At 41.7% G+C, this 23,677-nt stretch overlaps 1 protein-coding gene and 1 pseudogene across 1 annotated transcript in view; one reads left to right on the top strand and one right to left on the bottom strand.

Annotated features, from left to right (window-relative positions):
* The window catches only part of LOC149177613 (uncharacterized), a 382,857-nt gene that overhangs the window by 183,422 nt on the left and 175,758 nt on the right, over positions 1-23,677 (bottom strand). The window lies entirely within an intron of this gene.
* LOC149177614 (L-gulonolactone oxidase 5-like) lies at positions 20,819-22,289 on the top strand (annotated as a pseudogene).

Raw genomic sequence — 23,677 nt, 5'->3', positions numbered from 1 at the left:
TGAAGTATTGTAGCAGTACTCCCTTAGATGCAGCCACCTCAACCATGCGTGCTGCTGCCCACTGACATAGTTACGCAAGTAGCCCTCTAGCCACTTGTTAACTATCTCTGTCTGTCCATCCGTCTGTGGGTGATAACTGCTACTTGGTGTCAACTCTGTCCCCACCAACCGGAAAAGCTCCTGCCAAAACCCGCCCATGAAACGGCTGTCCCTATCATTGACAATGGTCTTAGGAAGACCATGTAGCCTGAAGATCTCTCTGAAGAACAGCTCGGCCACCTGTGCTGCTATATAGTGTGCGGATATCGCAAAAAAGTGTGTGTACTTCATCAGTCGATCAACGACGACAAAGATACAATCCTTGCCCTATCCCACGGGCAACCCTGTGATGAAGTCCATCGAAATACTATCCCATTTCCCCTCCGGAATGGGAAGAGGCTGCAATAATCCCACGAGATGGCTCATCTCTCCCTTGTTCCTCTGGCAAATATCGCACTCCCGAATGTGCTGGAGTACGTCCTCCTTGAGGCCCTTCCATGAGAACCTCTCCCTAATGGCCCTGTAGGTTTTGGTAAACCCCTGATGTCCTGCCAATGGTGAATCATGTGATGCCTGGAGTATCTTCTTCTTGAGCTGAGACCCCTCAGTCAAAAATATCTGGTCCCTGTAATAGATGATCTCATCGACCACCCTGTACCTGTCATCTGCCACCTGCCCATCCAAAACCTCACATGCAAACTTGTCGTTGGAGTACTCTACTAAGAGTCGAGCCCTCCAGTCTGTATCCAAGCTCATAAGAGACAACGTCGCTGGTCTACGTGAAAGGGCATCTGCTACCACGTTGTTCTTACCCTGGACATACTCAATGTCAAAGTCATATGCTTGGATCTTGCTGATCCATTTCTGCTGCCTCTCCTGTAGCTGCTTTTGCTCCAAAATGAACTTGAGGCTGTTGTGATCAATCCTCACCCTGAACCTGTTACCCACCAGATACTGCCGGTACTTAGCCAATGCATGCATGATGGCCAACATCTCCTTGTCGCATGTAGAATACAACCTCTCATGCGGAAGGAGCTTCCGGCTCTCAAAGGCTATAGGGTGACCTCCCTGCATCAATACTGCACCAATCCCCTCTCCCGATGCATCACACTCCAAAACAAAAGGCTGCGTAAAATCTGGCAACGCAAGCACTGGGCAGCTGCTCATAACCTCCTTGAGCCTGTCAAAGGCTTGCTGCGCTGTATCTGACCAACTGAATGCCCCCTTCCTCGTCAAATCTGTCAGGGGTGCAATAAGCTACGAGAAACCTTTGACGAACTTCCGGTAGTAAGTACAAATGCCAATGAATCCTCGAAGTTCCGTCACATTTCTTGGCTCCGGCCATTCTCTGATGGCCCTGATCTTCTCCTCGTGGACTCTCACTCCATCCACTCCTATGATGTGTCCCAGATACAACATCTCCATCAACCCAAACTCACACTTGGAGAGTTTGGCATAGAACTGCTGCTCCTGTAAGATACGCAAAACTGTCTCAATGTGCTGAAGATGCTCCTCCCAAGTCCTGCTGTAAATGAGAATGTCATCAAAGAATACCAACACAAACTTCCTCAAGTGACTACGGAAGATGTGATTCATGCAGGACTGAAATGTAGCGAGGGCGTTGGTTAGCCCAAAAGGCATCACCAAGAACTCAAAGTGCCCATAGTGACACCTGAAGGCAGTCTTGGGAATGTCCTGCTCCCTCACGCGAATCTGATGTTACCCAAATCTCAAATCAATCTTTGAGAAGAATCGTGCTCCCCTCAACTCGTCCATCAACTCATCGATCCTGGTATGGGGTACCTGTTCTTCAGGGTCTTCTTGTTCAGGGCCCTGTAGTCAATGCACATCCTCAATGTACCGTCCTTCTTCTTCACCAACACCACAGAAGAAGCAAAAGGACTCGTGCTCGGTCGAATGTGCCCAAGTGCCAACAACTCCTGGATAGCCTGCTCAATCTCATCCCGATAGGCCTTGGGGTGCCTATAGGGGGTGGTGATCACTGCCTGTATGCCCTACTCAAGCTCGATGGTGTGCTCAAACCCCCGATCTGGTGGTTGTCCTGGTGGAATCTCTCCAAACACTATGGCATACCGATCAAGGATGGACTGTATCTCTGGATGTACCGTCTGCCCTATAGTCCCTGCCTCTAATGCATGCAATTCCACTGCCCACTCTATGTCTCCCTTCCGGAAGACTGCCTCCATCCAATGAGCCGACACGGTCTAAGGCGGATATGTGTGTTGTCCCCGTATCTTCTCATGCTTCCCTGTCTTCTCATCATCCCACTCCATCTCTAGGGTCTTCCAATCCGTCGTGACCTTCCCTGGAGTGATAAGCCACTGAACACCCAGTATCATGTTGGTGTCCGGGATATCGACCACGAAAAAGTGGTCAGTCAATGTGTAAGTGCCCATCATCACTGAAAGCTCTGGAACATAACGAGCACACGTCATGGTCTGATCTCTTGGGACCAACACTGAAAACCCATCGAAGCTCTCTGTCTGAATACCTCTTCGCTCAACCATTTGTGCATCGATGAAGTTGTGGGTCGCCCCACTGTCAACCAAAACTAATACCCGCTAGCCACGTACTGTCCCTCGTACGCGTAGCGTCAGATATTTGGGTACTCCTCGCAATGCTGCAAGGGTCCCTCCGGTAGGTGCAAAAGGTGCACCACCTGCTACTAGCAGTGGAGGTGGCAAAGGTCCCTGTATGGCATGGCTATCTCCTGCCTCCACAACATCCTCGTCATCCTCTTCTCCACTGCTCCCGGAGAAGACCTCAATAAAATGTGCTTTGCCAGCAGCTCATCTATGTCCCGATGCCCACGGCTCCTGACATGTGAAGCACAATCGCTTCTTCTTCAGCTCCCTCCTGACATCGTCCTCAATCTGTACTCATCTTGGATTCCCCTTCGAAGGTGGAATCCTCACATCCTTCCCCTTAGATTGAAAGGGCTGTCTTTGGGGGTAAGGTGTCCGGGTCCTGGGTAAGACATCCTGTAAGTCCCGGTCCTGCTGATAGCGTCCTAGAGTGTGGCTGGTCTAGTGGATTGGACTAGACCCCGAAGTGGCTCTGCTAACCCCTCAATATACATATAGACCCTCCGTGTCGTGGATAGGTCTGGTACCATCACGGAGACCCTCAAGAAATCTGCAATGTAGGTCTCTGGGCTCCCTGTCTGTTTGAGCCTCGTCAGCTCAACAAAATGCTGCTCTAGATCCCTCCGATCAAATCGCTCCAATCTCCTGGTAAACTCCACATATGTCGTCACTGTAGAGTGCCCGAGAGTAACCATCCCATGAAACCACCAATCCTGGGCCTCGCCATCCAAATGCAACATTGCCACCTTGATGGCCTCTACCTCCGACATCTGGTTAAGCTAGAAATAAATGTCCAATTTCTCCACCCAAGACTTTGCCAAACTGTTTGATGAACCATCAAACGTAGGCAAGTGGAATCTACTAGCTGCACGGTGGGTGTCACCATCATGGTAATGTCGGTACCCTTTGTGATGGTCGCGGGGAGCTGAACTAAGTCTCTGAATGAGAGGGCTTCCCTGAACTCCTGCCCATAGGCCTGGTACTCTGCAAAATAATCGCCCATATGTCCAAGCTCTACCTCCTGCTGGACTACGGCCCCCGTGTCTGCTCCTAAGAAAGTGGGCATGGTAGAGCATGTAGGGGCATATGAGGCCACCTGCTAGGCAGTATTACGTTGCTCCGGCAAATGGTGGGATGCGCCTGATCCCTCACTAACCTGAAAAACCCGTGGGCTCTCACGTTGTCTAGCCTCTACTGTCGTGAATCTCTACCCCATCACCTCAATCTGCCTCGACAGATCCTATACTGATTTGAGGAGCATATCCGCAAATCTCTTCCCATCCTCGTCTGCCATCGGATCCCTCTGTTCTGCGTCCATTACAAGCTCTTCCTGTTTTGCGTCCACCACCCGAACACAGTCTCCCTCTCCGTAGGTATTCTCCAACCTACGCTCAGTGTCTCTGTACCTCCTACCTCTGTAACAAATGTAGGGTTTTTCCCCCAGTGTCATAGATTGCTAGCTCCACAGGCTGAGCCAAATCTATGCTCTGACACCACTGTAATATCCCTTATCAGGAATACACCCCAAACACAAGCAAACTCCAACCAGAGATAGACTGGGAGGGCATTTACCAGATATGTCGCCTCTAAAAAGAGGACGAGATCCGGAGGCTACCTGGCCCTTTCCAGACTCTGTCTAAGAGTATAATAAAAACACACAAGTGGTATAATAGCCGAGAAAGCTCAAAGAGATACAAATAATAATGGTACAATATATATATCAAATGAACCATAAGCAAATACACAAGAAATGCAAAGAGAATGCTAAGCCATTTTATTATACTGAGTAATAAAATGAGTACAAGAGATGATCAAGAAGATGGCACCTCTACTTGCACAAGGCAAGTGAAGAAATACACTCAGAATAGCAAAGGAATGACCCTTCTTTGATCTGCGTCCAAGCTACTGGGAAACCTTTATGCGGCTGCTGCTGCTAGAAATCAAACGAGGATTTGGGGGCTGTTCCCCTCCTCAGAAAAAGTTGAAACTCTGGAATCGGACTCTACTCGAGAAACCCAGAAAAACCCAGAAAGCTCTCATGGAATGGCCGACCCCCGAAAATCACCCCCTTGGGGTTCTACGCAGTTCCTCACTGCTCTGCACTGCCACTGAATGGGATACTCTAGAAACCTGCCTGAAACCCCTGCCAAAACTCCCCAATATGCAAGGTCTGATCCCCTGCTCTACCTCTCAACACAAAACCTCCTGCAAATCCTCAACCCAGACTCCTGCCAGAAAGAACTGCGTCCTCCTCCCAATGTTGCGCAGTCCTCCAAAATGCTGCCACTACTGCTGCAAAAAGGCTGATGAAACTACTGCTGAAACGCCAATGGGAATACCTTGCCCGAGCAGGCACTGGAAGTCCCCCGGGGCTAAGGGTGAGATCTCCAAACGGAGACACTCAATGCACTAAACAGTGTTGCAGACTAGCTAAACAGCCAGCGTGCTCTAAGTCGAAATGACTATCACAAATGCTCATAACAGAATGATCAAAATGAGGGGGCTCCTCTCTCTTTTATAGCCTTCGCCTCTCTTAATGCCAAGGTTCACCTCTTCCTGCGTGGTTCCCCTCTTGCCACGTGTTCCTTCCGCAGTCTCTCCATGTGTCTGCGTGGGCTTCATTTTTGCATCCCCCCTTGGCTCCCCTTTAAGTCACAACGTTGTGCTACTAGGAAGTGACTTTTTATTCTAAAAGTTTGTTATGTCCCCCGTCCTCACTTTTTTTTTTTTTTTTTACAAATAACTATAGAAGGCAAAAATTGAACAAAATCAAATATTCCAATTAGCCATGGCTAATTAGGAATATTACATATTAATCTTTCTTTTAGGATAGGATGTTTTGCATAGCATCATAAAAAGAAGCATATGATAGTAGCATGTCTAGAATTTACATGATTAAGTTTCTTTGTAGAGATCATCTAGATAGATGGATAGATAGACCATTTTTCATATTGATCATCCAGGGATTATCTAACATTATGTTAGAGGAAGTCATCTTTCTTAGGTGGATCATCATGATCCTGGAAGAACCATAATTATGAAAGGTTCTTGGAAAAAGCACTATGAAAAAGGTTAGTAGACATTCCATGTAATGTGGAATTAATACTAGTAAAGGTATGAAAGAATGCAATAGGTCAAGACAAAGGCTCTTTGCGAGATATATGGATAGCTAGATGATTGGATGAAAGCATAGGAATGCATGTTGGACATAAAACTTTGGATAAGATTCATATGTGTCAAATCTAGTGAAAAGAAAGTTGAATATGCCTAGGTATATGGATATATGATGCTTGAAAAGAATAAGATTTGACTTACTTAAGGATATATAAAGATTAACACTTTCTGTAGAATATGTAAGATAATGATTAACATCTAGTATAGTCTTCGAAAGAAAAGTTGTAACTTGGTAATCAAATTCGATCCTTGGGCACTCTGATGCATGAAGGAAGATTCATATGGAGATGCACCATGAGGATGTTGATGGAAAGAGAAGGTCATCATGATGAGGTAAGTCTGATTTTAATTGTTGGTTATCTGGTTAACATATTATTTTCGCTACCTAGTAGAATGTTGCAAGAATATATGATGGCAGTTGAAGCAAGTTCAACTGTATGGATGAAGGATATTGAGGGAAGCTCGATATCTAGTACCTAGCAACTATGAAGTCAAGATATGGACATCTTGAGATTAAAAGGTAGCAGTGCGAGAAGATAACTTGAAGGTCAAAGGAAGATCACTTTCAAGAGGAAGCTATGATCAGCTTGAAGTTTGGGAAGGCTCAATATAATGCCTTCATATCGAAGAAGAAAGTGATGAGCAAGAAGATTGGCCTGGAACCTGTCACAAGATCGAAGAGAGAAGGTGGCTCCATGATACCTTGAAAGAAAGAAAGCTCGATGATGCAGAGGAAAGAGGGAGTCGAGCAGCTATGAAGAACTAGTAGTTGATACTCTTATGAAGACAAGTTGTAAGGCTTGTGATGGTGACTTCCCAAATAGAAAGGAAGTCTAGATCTCCTCTGATTTTGAGAGGGAGTAAAGGAGTCTCCTTGTATAGGAGCAAGGTTCTATTCTCAAGATTAAAGGAGAATAGGGATGTCCTCTCTGGTTGAGAGGGAGTGATGTTGGACATCACATGTGCATTCTCCTCTTCAAGTGATGAAGAGAGAATGGTGGAGGATTGGATAAGCATTGTTGCACACATTTTGTCAAAGTTCCAAGGAAGCAGTTGTGCCAAAAATTTTCAAAGATCGGGATCATCAGCGAACAGCTTTTTGAGTCATTATAAACCTATTTTGCAAATTTGTAATGTAAATGTTGCTAGTAAGAGAGTATATTTATGTAGCAACTTAGGTAAGCCTATTATTTTGGCGACGAATTTCATCCTAGGAGGTTTTTCGTCTCACCGATTCTCTGTGTTTCTAAACACGGATGATCAGTAGAGTTTTTCCCTACAACCTCACCCCAAAGCTAGGGTGGAATTTATCGTCAAAGTCTTAGGTGAGTCCTAGTGTTCTATTCAAGTCTTTTGTAAAAGTGATTTAGGAATAATTTAAGCTAATTGGCTAAATTATTTTATTACAAGTCACTTGGTCTACTAGATCATATTGTGTCGCAGAATTGGGTAAGTTATTTGAGGGTCTATAACAAACGAGTATCCCCCCTTTGAGGGTTGAATTATTGTAAAATTTTATGTAAAAATTATTTTAATGCATGGTCCCTCATACTTAGACACCATGGCTAAAATATTTGAGGGTGGAAAAATAATTAATCCCCTCAACCGTCAATTAATTAATTTTCTGGCAAAAACAAAATTAAATCCTAAGCCGGAAAATTAATTAATTAGAATAAAAAATTAAAATGTTAGAGAAATAACCAAGTGGAAAAATCGTGGGTCTTAAAGAAGTCAAATTTTGGAGGTCCCCCACCAAGGGAATATTGGAAATTTCAAGAAAATTGGACCCTTGGACCTTGGTGGTTAAGTCCAAGGAAAATTTTTTTAAGAAATTAGCTCAAAATAATTATTTTTTGAGCTAATAAAAAATGGTTTTAATGAGAAATTCGAAAATTCCTCAAAAATAATTATTTCGACGGCAGAGATTAAAAGATCATCAAATATTTATCGATAGCCAAGATTATTTTGACGAGGATCAAGCCAACTAGCTGTTATTTTCCACTTGGAGGAATTTCTCTATAAATAGAAGGCTTTTTGCTTCTATTTTCATCTTAATCTTGAGCTCTGCTCTGATGTAACTTTGTAAAAGCTGGTGTAAATCCACTGTCTCGCTGGAAATGTTTTGATCATCATAATAAAAGACTTTGGGGTGCAGTTCATGGTGTCTTTGTCTTGCTGATTTGTGGTGTGTTGGGTACGGGCATTGCTATATTGTGCTTCAAATATTAATTGAATCATTCTTTCATTTATAGATGATAGGAACATTCTATTGGTAATTTTTGGGCTCATCTTAGGTGATCTGATTCATTGTATATTCTATACATTTCTTCTTGAGAAAATATATAGAGTTTGCAGGTTCCCTAGTCCTCGGGCTCCAAGTTCAAAAACTATGGGCACAGGCCAACTATGTTTGGATTCTGAATATTTTATGTGATTTTCTAACTTCGCTAAGGTTGTGGTTTGACATTTATCTTTTGAAATATATCTAGCCATAGTCAAGGCCTACAAAAATTCTATTTTTCAAAAAAATTCTCAAGCATTGTAATATTGTATATAATTTGTAAATTATTTTTGTAAGATAATTTTTTGTAAATATTTTTTTCTAACCCTTGTTTTGCAGCAACTGGGGTTTGGGGTTTTTAATTTATTTTTGTACATATTGGTTTTTTTGGGAAAATTTATTTTTATTTGTACAGGTGAAATCTCTCAAGGGATCAAAGAAAGGAGCAAACTTTTGAAGTTTCCAACCCTTAAAAGCCCTAGCCGTTTAGGGTTTTTGAGCCCATTTTTGTAGGTTCCTTATTTTCAAACTGGGGAAGAAACTCATTTCTTAAAGGGCCTAGCCCTTACCCAACCTAAAAGACTATTGTTTGGGACATATTTTGTTGGGTCCCTATAATACTAGTGATTACCCCATTACTATTGTAGTTGTATCCCTTATTAATATTGTTGTGCCCCTATTGTCCCCATATTGTTATTACTGTGCCCCATAGAATCCATGTATTGTTATTTTTGTGGCTTTATACTATTATTGTTAGGTCGGCTGGGTTATATTGTGACTCCTTAGATTCCTATATATAGAAAGGAGGTTTTGTCATTTGAATCATCCAAGAATTGCTCATTTATGTAATGTAAAGGAGGTTGCCCCCTCGAAGAGGCTGAATTCTAAGGCGTGGATCTCTCTTTTCTATCTTTTTGTGAGCTAGTTTCATAACATTTGGTATCAGAGCTTTGGATTCTAGGGTTTCGTTGCTCCAAACAGGTCATCGTGGCATTTTCACTATAACTTTTTTTCTGCGACGTTTCAAAAGCTAAGAAAAAACCCATTTGAGAAGAAATCGCGCTGAATCTCGGGTCCGAATTTCAGAGCTTTTCGCACTATATTTGCGGAGATATGATCTGAGGAAGTTGGTCTTTTTGCAGACTCCTGAATTACATTCCAAACAGGTGACCTGGGGAAAATCGTCATAACTTTCTCTTTGAGCATCGGATTGAAATTTCGTAAGAAGGTACAGAAAGAGGACGGACTGTAGTTTCTTGTATATCTTTTTCAGATCCAAAGGTCGAAACAGTGACTCGTGGCACGTCGTACAAGTTTGCTCTACTGAACTAGTCTATAATCAGGTCATCTTGGGAGATTGTGCATAACTCTTCCTTGGAGAATCCAACTTGGATCAGACTGGTGGCATTGGAAAGAGGACACAGAGGGCTACTACAGGTCGCAATTTCAGAACTGGATGATCCGAAATTGCAGAGATACATTAGATTCAATATCAAGCTTCTACAAAGTGAAAAAATGTGTAGTTTTTTTAAATTTTTGCATAAGCTTGGTTTGAAAAATTAGTTTGAATCGGTAATTGATGCCCCGAGGAAAGAAAATGCAAACACCTAGTAAACAACCTGAAAGCTCTAGCATGACTTATGATGAAGAGGAAGAAATGCAACATGATATATCAAAATTACGAGACCAAGTGCAACAAATGTCACTTGCACAAAAAGCAACAGAATCTAAGATGGATGGTTTAAGGAAAGATGTAGAAGCTAAGATGGATGGTTTAAAAAAAGGTGTAGAAGCTAAGATGGATTGTTTAAAGAAAGGCGTAGAAGCTAAGATGGATGGCATGGAAGCTAAGATGAATGGCGTGGATGCTAAAATTGATGGCATGGATGATAAGATGGAAGAATTGAAGATAAATATGAATAAGTTGCTACAAGAAATTGCCACTAATGGTGAAAGGGTAGTAAAGGAAACTCATGATGAAAACAAAAGAAATGTTAATCATGATTCCAAAGAGGTGTAATTGCACAATTATGTCGCTAGATGTTTCCACATTGGAATCATCTATTTCTCCAGATCTCCAAAAGTCTTGGACAATCATTCCAAGATATTTGAGACTCCCAAAGGTCTCCCACCTATTCGTGATCATGATCATGCTATTCTTCTGATTCCAGGAAGTGTTCCTCCAAACATCAGGCCGTACAGATATCCCTATGCCCAAAAGAGTGAAATTGAACGTATGGTTGCAGAAATGATAGAGGTTGGTATAATTCAACCGAGTCAAAGTTCTTTCTCTGCTCCAGTAGTATTGGTGCACAAGAAGGATGGATCGTGGCGCATGTGTCCGGATTATAGGGAGCTCAACAAGCTCACTATTAAAGATAAGTTTCCCATTCCAATCATTGATGAATTACTGGATGAATTGCATGGATCAATTTACTTCACCAAGTTGGATCTTCATTCAAGATATCATCAAATCAGAATGAAGACTGAAGACATTCTGAAAACAGCATTTAGAACTCATGAGGGTCATTATGAATTTTTGGTCATGCCTTTTGGCCTTACCAATGCACCTTCAACATTTCAAGGTTTGATGAATTCCATTTTCAAACCATTCCTTAGAAAATTTGTGTTAATATTTTTTGATGATATACTAATCTATAGCAAGTCTTGGAAGGATCATGTTGAACATATTGACAGGGTGCTACAATTATTGGAGGAGAAACAATTATATGCAAAAAGGTCCAAATGTTTCTTTGGAGTACAAGAGGTGGAATATCTGGGTCATATTGTATCTCATGAAGGAGTTAAGGTGGACCCTAGAAAAATTAAAGCCATTAAGGAATGGAAAATCCCCACATCCATAAATCATCTGCGAGGATTTCTCGGGTTGACAGGGTATTATCGCAAGTTTGTTAAGAATTATGGGAGAATAGCAACACCTCTAACAACATTATTGAAGAAAGATGCATTTTCATGGACTCCAGAAGCAACAAAGGCCTTCGAGCATCTTAAAGAGGCAATGTGCCAAGGACCGGTCTTAGCTACTCCAGACTTCACAAAAACCTTTATTGTGAAATGTGATGCTTCAGGAAATGGAATTGGTGCTGTTTTAATGCAAGATGAAAGACCCATTGCTTTCGAAAGTCGTCCAATCAAGGGAAAGTTTTTACACAAAGCTATTTATGAGAAGGAAATGTTGGCAATACTCCATGCACTTAAGAAATGGCGACCCTACCTAATGGGAAGACACTTCAAGGTAAAAACGGATCATGATAGCCTTAAATACTTTTTAGAACAAAGATTATCCTCTGAAGAGCAACAAAAGTGGGTCATAAAGATGTTGGGTTATGACTTTGAAATCATCTACAAAAAAGGGAAGCAAAATGTGGTGGCAGATGCACTCTCAAGAAAGGATGAGGATGTGGAAGCATTGTTGTGCGCCATTTCTATTATCCAACCAGATTGGATAAACGAAGCAAGGGAGGAATGGAAGAATGATGAATAAGTTTGAGCACTTATTCAAAAGTTACAACAAGACTCCAGTACGTCTGATACATTTAGCTGGAAAAATGATTCTTATGGTACAAAGACTGCTTATACCTCTATAAGAATTCCCAGCTAAAACAAAAGATTCTTATGGAATTTCACACTTCTCCCTTAGGAGGGCACTCAGGATTTTTAAAAACTTACCACAGGGTTAAGAAGGAATTTTCTTGGGATGGCCTTAAATCGGATATTCAAAAGTTTGTGGCGGAATGTTTGGTTTGCCAACAAAATAAAGTTGAAACAATTAAGACCCCAAGTCTATTACAACCTTTATCCATTCCAGACCAACGTTGGGAGGAGGTTTCAATGGATTTTATCACAGGTTTACCCAAGTCTGAGGGAAAAAGTGTCATCATGGTGGTAGTTGACAGACTTACCAAGTATGCACACTTTTGTGCATTATCACATCCATTTAAAGCCAGTACAGTTTCTACTGCATTTATGGAAACAATTCAAAAGCTACATGGAAACCCAAAGATTATTGTAAGTGACAGAGATCCCATTTTCACTGGAAATTTTTGGACAGAATTATTTTCTTGTTTCGGTACTCAGTTAGCTCATAGCTCATCTTATCATCCTCAATCTGATGGGCAGACTAAGATAGTAAACAAATGTTTGGAAGGATATCTTCGTTGCTTTGTATCTGATAAACAGACACAATGGGTCAAATGGTTGCCTCTGGCTGAATGGTGGTATAACACTTCCTTCCATACAGCAACAAAAATGACCCCATTTATGGCACTTTATGGATATCAACCACCATCCATCACATCATATTTAAGAGAAAATTCTAAGGTTCAAGCAGTGGAACATCACATCGAGCATTAACAACAAGTCCTCCAACTCTTAAAGGATAACCTCATGTTGGCGCAGAATAGAATGAAACAACAGGCAGATCAACATCACAGCGAAAGAAGTTTTGATGTAGGTGATTGGGTATTCCTACGGCTACAACCATATAAACAAATGTCCCTCAAGCAATCTAAGAAGGATAATAAATTATCACTAAAGTATTATGGTCCGTACAAGGTGTTGCAAAAGATCGATACTATGGCATACAAATTGGAGCTTCTTGCAGCGTCTCGAGTGCACCCAGTTTTCCATGTTTCATGTTTAAAGAAGGTTATAGGCGACAAGCTCCCAGTTCAAACAATATTGCCAAAACTTGACGAGGAAGGAAAAATTATATTGGAACCGGAAGTATTCACAGAAACAAGAACTCCATAGCTACGAAATCGATCAATTTCGGAGTATCTCATCAAGTGGAAGAACTTATCTGCTAAAGATTCCACATGGGAGGATGAGAATTTTATACAGAAGCATCCAGAACTACTGAAGCGTTGAGGAAAACACTTGTTTGAAGGAGAGGGGCATGTTGGGTCCCTATAATACTAGTGATTACCCTATTACTATTGTAGTCGTATCCCTTATTAATATTGTTGTGCCCCTATTGTCCCCATATTGTTATTAATGTGCCCCATAGAATCCCTCCAATGTTACTTGGGAGCGGGAGCGGAAGCGGGGAGCGGGAGCGGAAGCGAGAGCGGGAGCGACCATTTTCAGAAGCTCCCGGTTTGGGAGCGAATCCCGGAGCGATTTTTTAAAAATATATATATTTTTTATATTTTTTAATTTTTGATACATATATGTCAACAAAAACATGTAGAATGATGAAATAGACATAAAAAACATAAAAAAACATAAATTGATCATTGAACCATATCACATCAATCATCTAGAAATTATAATCGTCATCAACCTTAGTAAAATTAAAATACATATTACAACTGCAACATATTGAGTCTTATAAATCATGATTCATCAAATTCAATATTAAAGTTTCAACTTCAAGCTTTCAGAATTGAAAATTCAATAACATTTATCATCATTGATCACCAAAGTAACAAGTTGTACTTGTAAGCCAAGTTTAACCATTACAAGAAGTAATATCGAAGATATTTCTAAGTCCTAACTTCTAATTGTTAACATGATATGAAATGTTAAAAATTTATAAAATGAAACATGAATAATGAGATGAAATGAAACAACTTTAGTCTTTCACAAAGCATCATATTCATAATTCACAATCATTACCAATGAGTTATAATTGCCAAGGCCCAACTTCAAACTTCAAATTTTCATTGTCACAGTGATATAATGTTTACAAAAAATATCATAATGTCATAATGATATGAAAGAGTCAAGAATCAAGAGTCAAGGACTCAAAACTCAACAGTTATGAAAACTAAAGTCTAATAGAAACTAAAAAAGACAAGTAAACTGTAAATCTACAAGTGGCCCTTGCCACGAGAGTCTCCAGGAGTATAAGTAGGTCGTGGTGGTCTTCTAGGAGTCTCCCGCACAGACCGACGACCAGAACTAGAGCCTCCACGCGAGGGTGTCGATGGAGGTGGCGACAGCAATGGAACAAGACTCGGGCCCCGAGAACTGCTACTGGATGGTGGAGGTGGAGGTGGCATGGCTGCTGCAGCTGCTTCAGCTTCATCCCGTACAAGCTCCTCTTCTAGTTCTTCCATATGTACAATGCCATCCTCCAAATTGTCGTCCTCAGGGTGATTGTCCCAAATTTTATATGTGGGATCTTCATTAGCCCGATCACAGTAATGGCTCAACAACCTCAAATTGTAGTGCACATAAACCAAGCTTTCTGCTCGGTTTTCGTTGAGCCTGTTTCTTTTCACATTATGTATATAACTGTAGGTGCTCCAACACCTCTCTGCAGAAGAAGAATTTACAACCTGTGAAAGAACTTTTTTTGCCAATTTTGGCAAAAGTCCGTGGCCGCCATATGTTTCCCACCATGTGAGAGAATCAAATTTATCTTTGTCGTCCATTGCATGGAAGTTACCATACAAACCACTGCCAGTGAAGTATCTGCCTATTTCAAGGCGCACAGCTGCACATTCCTCCCTGTCAGGCACCAACTTTTCTAATGCTTCCAGATATCCTCTAGTTACCTCTCGATCTAAATGGGGTTTGGTCCTAACACCACCCCCTGCTGCAGGTTTGCCCAACCAAGAATCTGAGTAGTATTTTGGCGTAAGGATATACGCCAAGCAATGTAGTGGAAGGTTAAGCCTATTCCACCGTTCACACACACAATCGTGAATCAGTTTGTACAAGTCGGGATCTCTGTTATGAACAATGTCTTTTATTTCCCCCAACATGGTATCCATTTGCTCATACACCTCACCAATCACTGGTTTGTCTGTATCTACAAACCGAATCATGTTATAAATTGGCTTGGTGAAATCCAATACCTGTCTCACAGTTGTCCAAAACTGCCCATCAAGAGCGGCCTCCTCCACCGTTTCAAAACCTGCAATGTCAGCTACATTTGTAGCCCTTTCCTTTAACACCTGCCAATGTGGACTTGATACCATGCTAGCTAATGCCTCTCTTACCTTCAAAAGGCGCCTGAAGGTGAGGTAATAGCTACCAAATCTAGTCCTCGCAATCTTCAGCAACTCCAATCTCGAGTGACTGCGGAAAAGGCCATGGGTATTGCTATGATTTGTAATAAATTTTATCATTTTTTTTCCTTTCTTGTACAAATCACCAATCCATTGGTATTGTTCATTTTTGTTTTTGACAATATCATGCAACAGAAGGTTCAATGTGTGAACCAAACATCCAGACCAAAATATGTTCGGGTATTTATCCTCAATAATTGCTCCCGCTACCTTACAATTAGGAGCATTATCAGTGATGACTTGGATGACATTGTATGGGCCAATACGCTCAATTGTTTCAAGCAATGCTTCTGCAATGTTGATAGCGGTCTTGAACTTGTCTGAGTAATCATGTGCAGCTAGAAAGATGGGACCACTTCGGGACACAGCAAGAACACTTATCAATGGCTTGCCTTTTACATTTGTCCATCCATCAGATACAATGGACACCCCATTGTCAGTCCAAGAACTTGTCATTTTATTCAAAGAATGTGATATTTTTGCTTTTTCATGATCAAGGCCAACAGTTCTTGCCTTGTCATACCCAGGGCTCTTGTATCCTTTAGGGGCATCATTTATGGCAGAAACCATTTCGTGCCAATAAGGTGAGCGTAGAACATTGAATGGTATCCCACATGCATAGAGGAACCTGTAAACTTTTGAATCCACATCATTCCTACACCCCTCATCAAGGAAATCTGATATGGTTCTACGGCGTAAAGATGATGACCCTGTGCCTCCATGTCCATATCCACTCCCTTGGGAGGATGCTGAAGGAGTTCTTTGTGAGCTTGGTTCAAAGAAACCCCTTGATCTTTTTGCTCTGTATTGGGCGTCCTCCTCTTCCTTTATGTATTTGGCTCTATCTGCTGTTGACACCGCTGCACAAGTTTTGATTCCTATTTGTTTCTCTCCATCCCATGGCCTTTTCCCGCAGAAGTGTCTTCTAGCACGGGTGTATGAGCCTGTGTAATCAATGTTGCAATGGGGGCAATGAAATTTAGTGGTTCCACCCCCTCTCCCTGTTTCAGCCCTGTGAACATATTTCCACAATGGAGTTTGGTCTTGTTTAGTTTTTTGACCCTCATGTTCACCCTCCTCCACATCCTCCTCACTGGGGTTTTCACCCATTTGACTTCCTCCGGCTTCTTCATCCACCTCTTCAGTTTCAGGCCCCCTCCGTTTCCTACTCTCCACCACCATAATAACCAGAAAAGGGACCAGGAAGAGGAAAATGCCAATAAATATCCCCAGGTCCATCGTGTTTGATGTTTGTAGGGTTTGAGTCTTGAATCTGCAAATTAATTTAGTTTATTGGGATTAATTCATTTAATTTATTAATTTAATTTAAATTAATGATCTTTAAACTCAAACAGGTAAATTAAACTAACCAAATTAACTACCTAACCAGCTAAACTAACTAAATGATTAAGTTACTTACCTCTGCAAGCTTGCTCCTCGCTCCTTGGCACTTGCTCCTCAGCTCTGGCTCCTTGCTCCTCAGCTCTTGCTCCAGCTCTCAATCTCTTGCTCAAGCTCTCAATCACTTGCTCAACAAAGTTGTAATGACAAGTTTTTGGCCCATTGGGCTTATAAAACAAAAAAAAATAGCTAAATTTTTTTAATTTTTCGGGTCCGGCAGAATTTTTTTCCGCCGAACCGCTCCCAGCCGGTTAAAAATCGCTCCCGGAGCGTTTTTTAATGCCCGGGAGCGATCGCTCCCGGGCATTAAAAAACGCTCCGGGAGCTCGGGAGCGATCGCTCCCTGAAACGCTCCCTATCAGAGCAGGGAGCATAAATTTTTTTAAGGGAGCGCGCTCCCGAAAATCGCTCCCGTCCGGGAGCGATTTTGGGAGCACGCTCCCGACCCGCTCCCGAGCCGCTCCCGCCCGGAGCGCGCTTCGGGAGCGGGTTCGAAGGGGGGGGGGGGCGCTCCCCCGCAACACTGAATCCCTCTATTGTTATTTTTGTGGCTTTATACTATTATTGTTAGGTCGGCTGAGTTATATTGTGACTCCTTAGACTCCTATATATAGAAAGGAGGTTTTGTCATTTGAATCATCCAAGAATTGCTCATTTATGTAATGTAAAGGAGGTTGCCCCCTCGAAGAGGCTGAATTCTAAGGCGTGGATCTCTCTTTTCTATCTTTTTGTGAGCTGGTTTCATAACATATTTTGCAAGCATTAAGAAGGTCATAAGCCCTACAAGGGCTAGATCTCATTGTAAACAAGGGTTTCTTCAAGGGATTGGCATTTTATCTCTAATAGTTTGTGATTGCAGCAGTCATAAGGATCCGATCTTTGGGTTTTGAGCTAACATTTTGTGAGTGCAGGTGTTGAGGAGTGATTTCTCTCACATCTCCAAACTTGGCATAGGCCATTAGGCCTTGGGGTTTGCTTCTATTTCCTTCATATCTCATTTTAATTGACTACATAATTTATATCAAATCTGATAGATTGATATAATAGTGGCATAATCATCATAATCCAAACCTAAAGAACCCACCCGTTAAACTAATAACTCATACAGGGCATCAAAATAAATTACAAGGGTTTGATCTATCAATTTTATTGTTTTACGTTGGTTGTCATATAATTTTCAAGGTATGATATGAAAGTTTCAAGTCTGATATAATTGTTACGGCAGTGTATTCAAGGCATAAACACACATAAAATAAGCCTAAATTCATTAAGAAGTCACTTAAGGCATTGAACATTAATCTTGTGGTTAAATTGATTGCATATAAGTTATTCTTTGAGGAATGTTGGGCAAATTTCCAGATCTGATATGTTTGCTACAGCGATTTATGCGGTCATATAAACTTAAATAAGAATTATCAAAATCGACCAAAGATCATCTAAAAATCACTCAAATTGATTAGCTAATCATTGGAGCTAATTTTCCATTAATATTTAGGCACCTTGTTGGTTTATTAAGGATTGACTTACTGATTTTCTAAGTTATTACAGATCTGATATACATCATTTTGAGATCTGATCTGAGCATAATAAATTTGATCTATAGTGTCTAAGTAGTCTTATAATCCAATGAATATCATTGGAAGTTAAATGCATTGACTTTCTAGCTTCTCTTTGGCATCTTGCATCACTTCTTGACCGCTGATATAAAATTTGCAAACCTCTAAATACAAGGTTGCAGCGCTAATGAATCACACATAAGTCTCTAAAATTGGGTAAGGAAATTTTACAATTCATAATCATTCATGGTTGAAGTGATTTGGGCTTAATTTTAGTCATTGGCATCTTGTATTGGAAATCATTGGCTAATTAGATAAGTGCTCTAAGTTTCCTAAATTGCTATCATTGTTATCACTTGTTGGTCAATATCTTTGTGGAATTATTGTAAGAAGATTTCTTGTTGGTTGTTGGCACTTGTATCATTGAGCACTTGGTCTTGTTTAAGATTGTCTTTCAATATATTGTTAAGTACTCTTGTTATAAGATAATCAACATCAAGTAATTGAATCACATAAATAATCTTAACTCAAGAATCACTCATAATCCTTGCATATCATTCTAGGAATATTCTTCCATCTAATAATTTATCTCCAGGCATAAGCTTGATTGATAGACATTTAGAACAACCTTTCTCACCTATCTTGAAGATCCTAGCACCTCTTTAGTGGTTAACACGGTGACCTTACAGTCGTCAGAGCCATAGTTTTTGTAGCGTCAGAGGCATCGCGTGGTTAGAACACAAAGGGAGGTATCGTTAATAAAGCCTCTACTTGCTTCTTGTTGGCTTCTATCCCACAACCTACTCTAGAGACTAGTTCCAAAATAGTTAAGAGGAAGGAACCATCTAGAACAGGCATATAATTAAAAGTAACCAAGATTCTTGCATTTCACCTAAGTCTTAGGATTTGCATAGCATATAGGTTAGTTAAGCATTCAAGCAGCGATTGTTCATCCGATCATTTGGTCCTTAATTGATATAAAGCAAGTTGACTCCATAAGGCATTGGTCTCATTGATAATTAAATCTAATCTCTAAAAGCTTGCTAAATCAACCAAGTGGCTAGGCCATTCAATTGTGTCTCCCAAACTCGTTGGTTGCCAACTTGTCTTTCATTTCTATCTTCCATAGGGACTACCCCCCATAGCTTGTTGTTGGGAGACAGCTAGAACAGAGTGGGCGGGGATCAGAGTGACAGCCCCCGCCCTAAGTCGTTGTCGCACCATGCCTGTACAATCTGAGCGACAACAAGCACTATGGTTTCCTTGAGGATATAGCATCCATGAAAAGAAAAGGACCAACACTCTTTGAGGATGTGACAGGTATCCAAGAGAAGAGTGGTCAAAGAGGATTGATATTCTTTGAGGACTCAGGATTGGAGATCCAAGATAAGAATAGTCCTAAAAGGACATACCTTGTAGACATCCAGATGGGGTATGTACCTTGTAAAGGTAGTGTGGTATCACACATAAAGCCTCCCAGCATAATGCTCTTGATTAAAGAAGAGCTTGTCTAGTTAGGCCTTAGAGACGGTATTGGTCATGACAATGATGGTTACAGTATGGCTTATCAATTTGACTCTTCTTGAGAACTCTTCAACTTGAGATATGATGTTGTACTAGTTATATAATTATGAATACCTCCCTAGTTAAGAGGGAGTGTTGAGAAATGTAACTAGTTTCGGTCTTCATAATTGTTGTTGTAATCATTTCAATATGTATCCTATGTAACAAACAAGAAAATAAAATAAAAAATTATTATTATCAAAGCATGGGTTTCATGCTCATTATTGATGGTCTTATAGGTAAAAGCATGTTCTTCGTCCTTCTAGGTTTTGTTAGGTCTTAGGATTTATTGTCTTGAGTCAAAGGAGTCAAAATCATGTTTATAGAACCCTTCCAAGCAATAGGAAGTCCTGGAAGCTCCAAAGTATATGTTGGCCCTGCGTCATCCAAATGGAAATCCACCCATGGTAATGATCCGAATGGAAATCCGCCCATGTTATCTTCCCACCCATGGTATTTACCCTTGGTAATGTAACTAAAAAACGTTATAAATAACGAGCCTCTTTTTGTAAGAAGACAGATTGTCTAGCACAATGTAGTTGCAACTATCACTTTCTGATCTAATAAAAGTTAGTTCATGATTTACTTTTCTGGTTTGGTTTATTTTTTTTCTTTTCTTGGTGTGGCAATTACTCAGATCGTGGGGGCCCTCCCCAAGATCCAGATTAGTGGTATCAAAGCCAAGTTACAAATCCATGGCAACCAGGATTCACATAGCAGGTGTATAAGGGTTTTTGAAGATCATTTGTTTGATTTTTTTGGGTGGTTTATCAACATTGGTCCATTGTTCTAATAACTCGAATCCAAAATGGGTAAATTAAGAGGCTCTAAAGCAATCCGAGAGAATTCAACCGTCATTATTCAAGATCTATACCCTTAGTCTCAGGGATTTTTGGCCATGCCGATTGCAATGGGTGCTGCACTTTATATACTACCCTCACTGTCGAATAAGTGGAAGTCCTTGAGTTCCAATACCCACCTCCACTTAAACCATGCGGGAGCATGTCCGGGTTTGCACTTTCCTTCGACACAATCTCAATAAGGTCACGATTCCTTTATTGACCTACCATGTTTTCGCTGATGAAGTCACTGCCCCGGAGTCCAATACGCAGTTGTACGAGAAAGCCAAGAGCAGGAACAAATAAGTGACGAGGAGAGATGGCGTTTTCTCTGAAAATTCTTGTCACACGTATGGCCTTGTGGATGTGCATCTTGGTTATCATTTATTTCGTGACACCCGAAGTGGAGGGATGCAGCATTTCTCCTCCCATAATCGTATGCTCAAGAGGAGAAGTTGGGTGCGACATCATCAACAACCAAGGCTTTTGGGAAAGTGGAGGGATGCAGCATTTCTCCTCCCACATGCGTATGCTCAAGAGGAGGAGTTGGGTGCGACATCATCAACAACCAAGGCTTTTGGGAAGACCGGGCCCCTTGCAGGGCGGTCACGCTTGTCTTTCCCACAACAGAAGCAAAGCTAGGGGTTGTCGTTGCCGATGTCATGAAGAGAAAGCAGAAGATTAACGTCGTTAGTGGCCTCGCTCATAGACACACCAGACCAGTTTGCGTGAGGAATGGGGGGCTCATCATCAACACCAGAGACTACGCAGCCACCCCACAAGTTAACCAAACTGCCAAGACGATCACGGTGGAGGCCGACGTTGTTATCTGAGATCTACTGGATGAGGCCACTAAGGCGGGCTTGACATTCCCCACCTCTACCTCGTGGGAGGGAGTGTCGGTAGTCGGGTTTGTGAGCACCGATGCCCATGGCAGCAGCCTCGTAGGCAAGGGCTCTGTCATCAATGAATACGTGGTGGCCATGCACTTGGTCGTCCCTGCGCCTGCGTCGGAGGGTTACACGAAGGTCATTGAATTAACAGAGAAGGATGAAGATCTTAGGGCCACCAGATTTGCTCTTAGAAATCTGGGGGTCATCTCCACGATCACTGTCTCCCTGCAGCCTATGTTCAAGTGCTTCGTTTCGTTGAGCTTGGAGAATGACGCTAGATTAGAGGATCGCCTGGAGAGCTTCCTCAAAAAATATGAGTTTGCAAATATTTACTGTTATATTGGCCATGGAAAGGCTCTCATTGGACAAATCGATAGAGTTTCCGTAGATACGCCTAGAGATGGGCTGCTCAAGGGCTCCTATGGGCCCACCACGGTAAGCAGTGTTGAGACCAGTACTACAGCCTTTGAGGCCATCCAAGCAAGAGACGATGCAAATAAGCAGTGTAGCTCGACGAGGACGGCGATGAACAACCGATTCAGAAGTGGCATTGGGTTTCTAAACGATGGGAGTAGTTTCACGAGGTATCCCGTCGTGGGGTTCAACCATCGAATGGTTACCTCTGGCGGATGCGAAAAGTACCATCAGAAGTACGAGAACCAGGCAAGTTGCACGCCCACTCAGACTGTAGATAAGAACCAGCCCATTTGCTCTTGGGATTGCCGAGCACGCGGAAGATTGTCATTCGATCTGGAAATCAGAGTTCCCATCTCACAAGCTCCAAAAGCCATCAAGGACCTAAAGAAGATCAAAGATCCGAATCTCGCGGCTGTGTGTGGGCTCGAAGGGTCAAGAATCGTTATGCGGTCACTTAAGAATCGTTATGCGGTCACTTAAGAATCGTTATGCGGTCAGCCATGCAAAACCCTTGCTAGTGAAATCCATTTTCTTGGCCACACATTGTCAATATCACAGTTGGCTCACAAGCATTACAAGGTATCTCTATCCTTGGATCTTCGTGCATCATGGTTACGGGTCATCCACAAACCCTCGGTTATGGGTCAACCACGCAAAACCCTTGTCTTCGACAGCACTTGGTCATCCACAAACCCTCAATTATGGGTCAACCACGCAAAATCCTTGTCTTCGACAACACTTGGTCATCCACAACTCATCTTTGACAAAAGCTTCTCCGGAGGGAACTTCACGCAATGGGGACCATTGCTTCCTAAGGAGGGAGGAATGATCTGAATGGAAATCCGCCCATGGTATTTATCCATGGTAATGATCCGAATGGAAATCCGCCCATGGTATTTTCCCACCCATGGTAATGTAACTAAAAAATGTAAAAAATAACGAACCTCTTTTTGTAAGAAGACAGATTGTCTAGCACAATGTAGTTGTAACTATCACTTTCTGATCTAATAAAAGTTGGTTCATGATTTACTTTTCTAGTTTGGTTTATTTTTGTTCTTTTCTTGGTGTGGCAATTACTCAAATCTTGGGGGCCCTCCCCAAGATCCGGATTACTGGGAACATCAAGTCGACCTAAAGGAGGGAATTTGACCCCTTGAGAAGGCTATATAAAGGAGCAGTTCGACCTCATTTGGGATATCCACTCATTCACAAATTCGATCTATCAAGAAAGAGTTCGATCTATAGCTAGGAAGCAAGAAGAAGAAGAGCGAAAGTCAAGGAGAAGCAAGAAAGAACTAAATTTATTGTTTTTGGGTTGTATCTCTCTCACATGTGCGAAGATCTAGGGTTTTGGTGCTGCAAAAGGAGGCCGAAGTTGCAAGTCCAAGTTGCAATAGGACAAAATGCAGAATCTTGTAGAAAAAACCCTACATTGACCTCGTTGACCTTGGGAGATTTGTCTTGCTCTTAGAAGGTCTCATGAGGAGGCTGGATTAGGGTTTCCAGAGAAGTTGTAAGGTCAAAATTGCAAGGTCGAAGTTGTAGAATGAGTTGCAGTAGTGAAGCTGGTAGGTCAAAGTTGTAGTATTGAAGTTGCTTGATACTGAAACAAGGAAGTACTTGAAGAAGGGCTAACTTGGTACTAGGAGAAGGATTGGCCTAGGGTTTGGGTCTTTGTATCTCATTTGAAGCAGATTCCAAGAAGAGAAGAGTTTTCGGGTTTTCCCCTTGGAGGGGTTTTTCCCTGGCTAAGAGCCTAATATATGTGTCCTCTATTGTTGCAGTTATATTGTTGATGTTTGTTTGATGAAAGATCTAACTAAAACAACACAAGAAAGCTAATAAGTTCACAAGCAAATATTAAGGTA

This window comes from Pinus tabuliformis, chromosome 4_1 (genome assembly GCF_031772625.1).
Source record: "Pinus tabuliformis cultivar Carrire ecotype Pingquan chromosome 4_1, CPIR1, whole genome shotgun sequence".
Lineage (NCBI taxonomy): Eukaryota > Viridiplantae > Streptophyta > Pinopsida > Pinales > Pinaceae > Pinus > Pinus tabuliformis.
The sequence above is the reverse complement of the archived record's forward strand: the minus strand, read 5'-3'. Positions and strand labels throughout refer to the sequence as shown.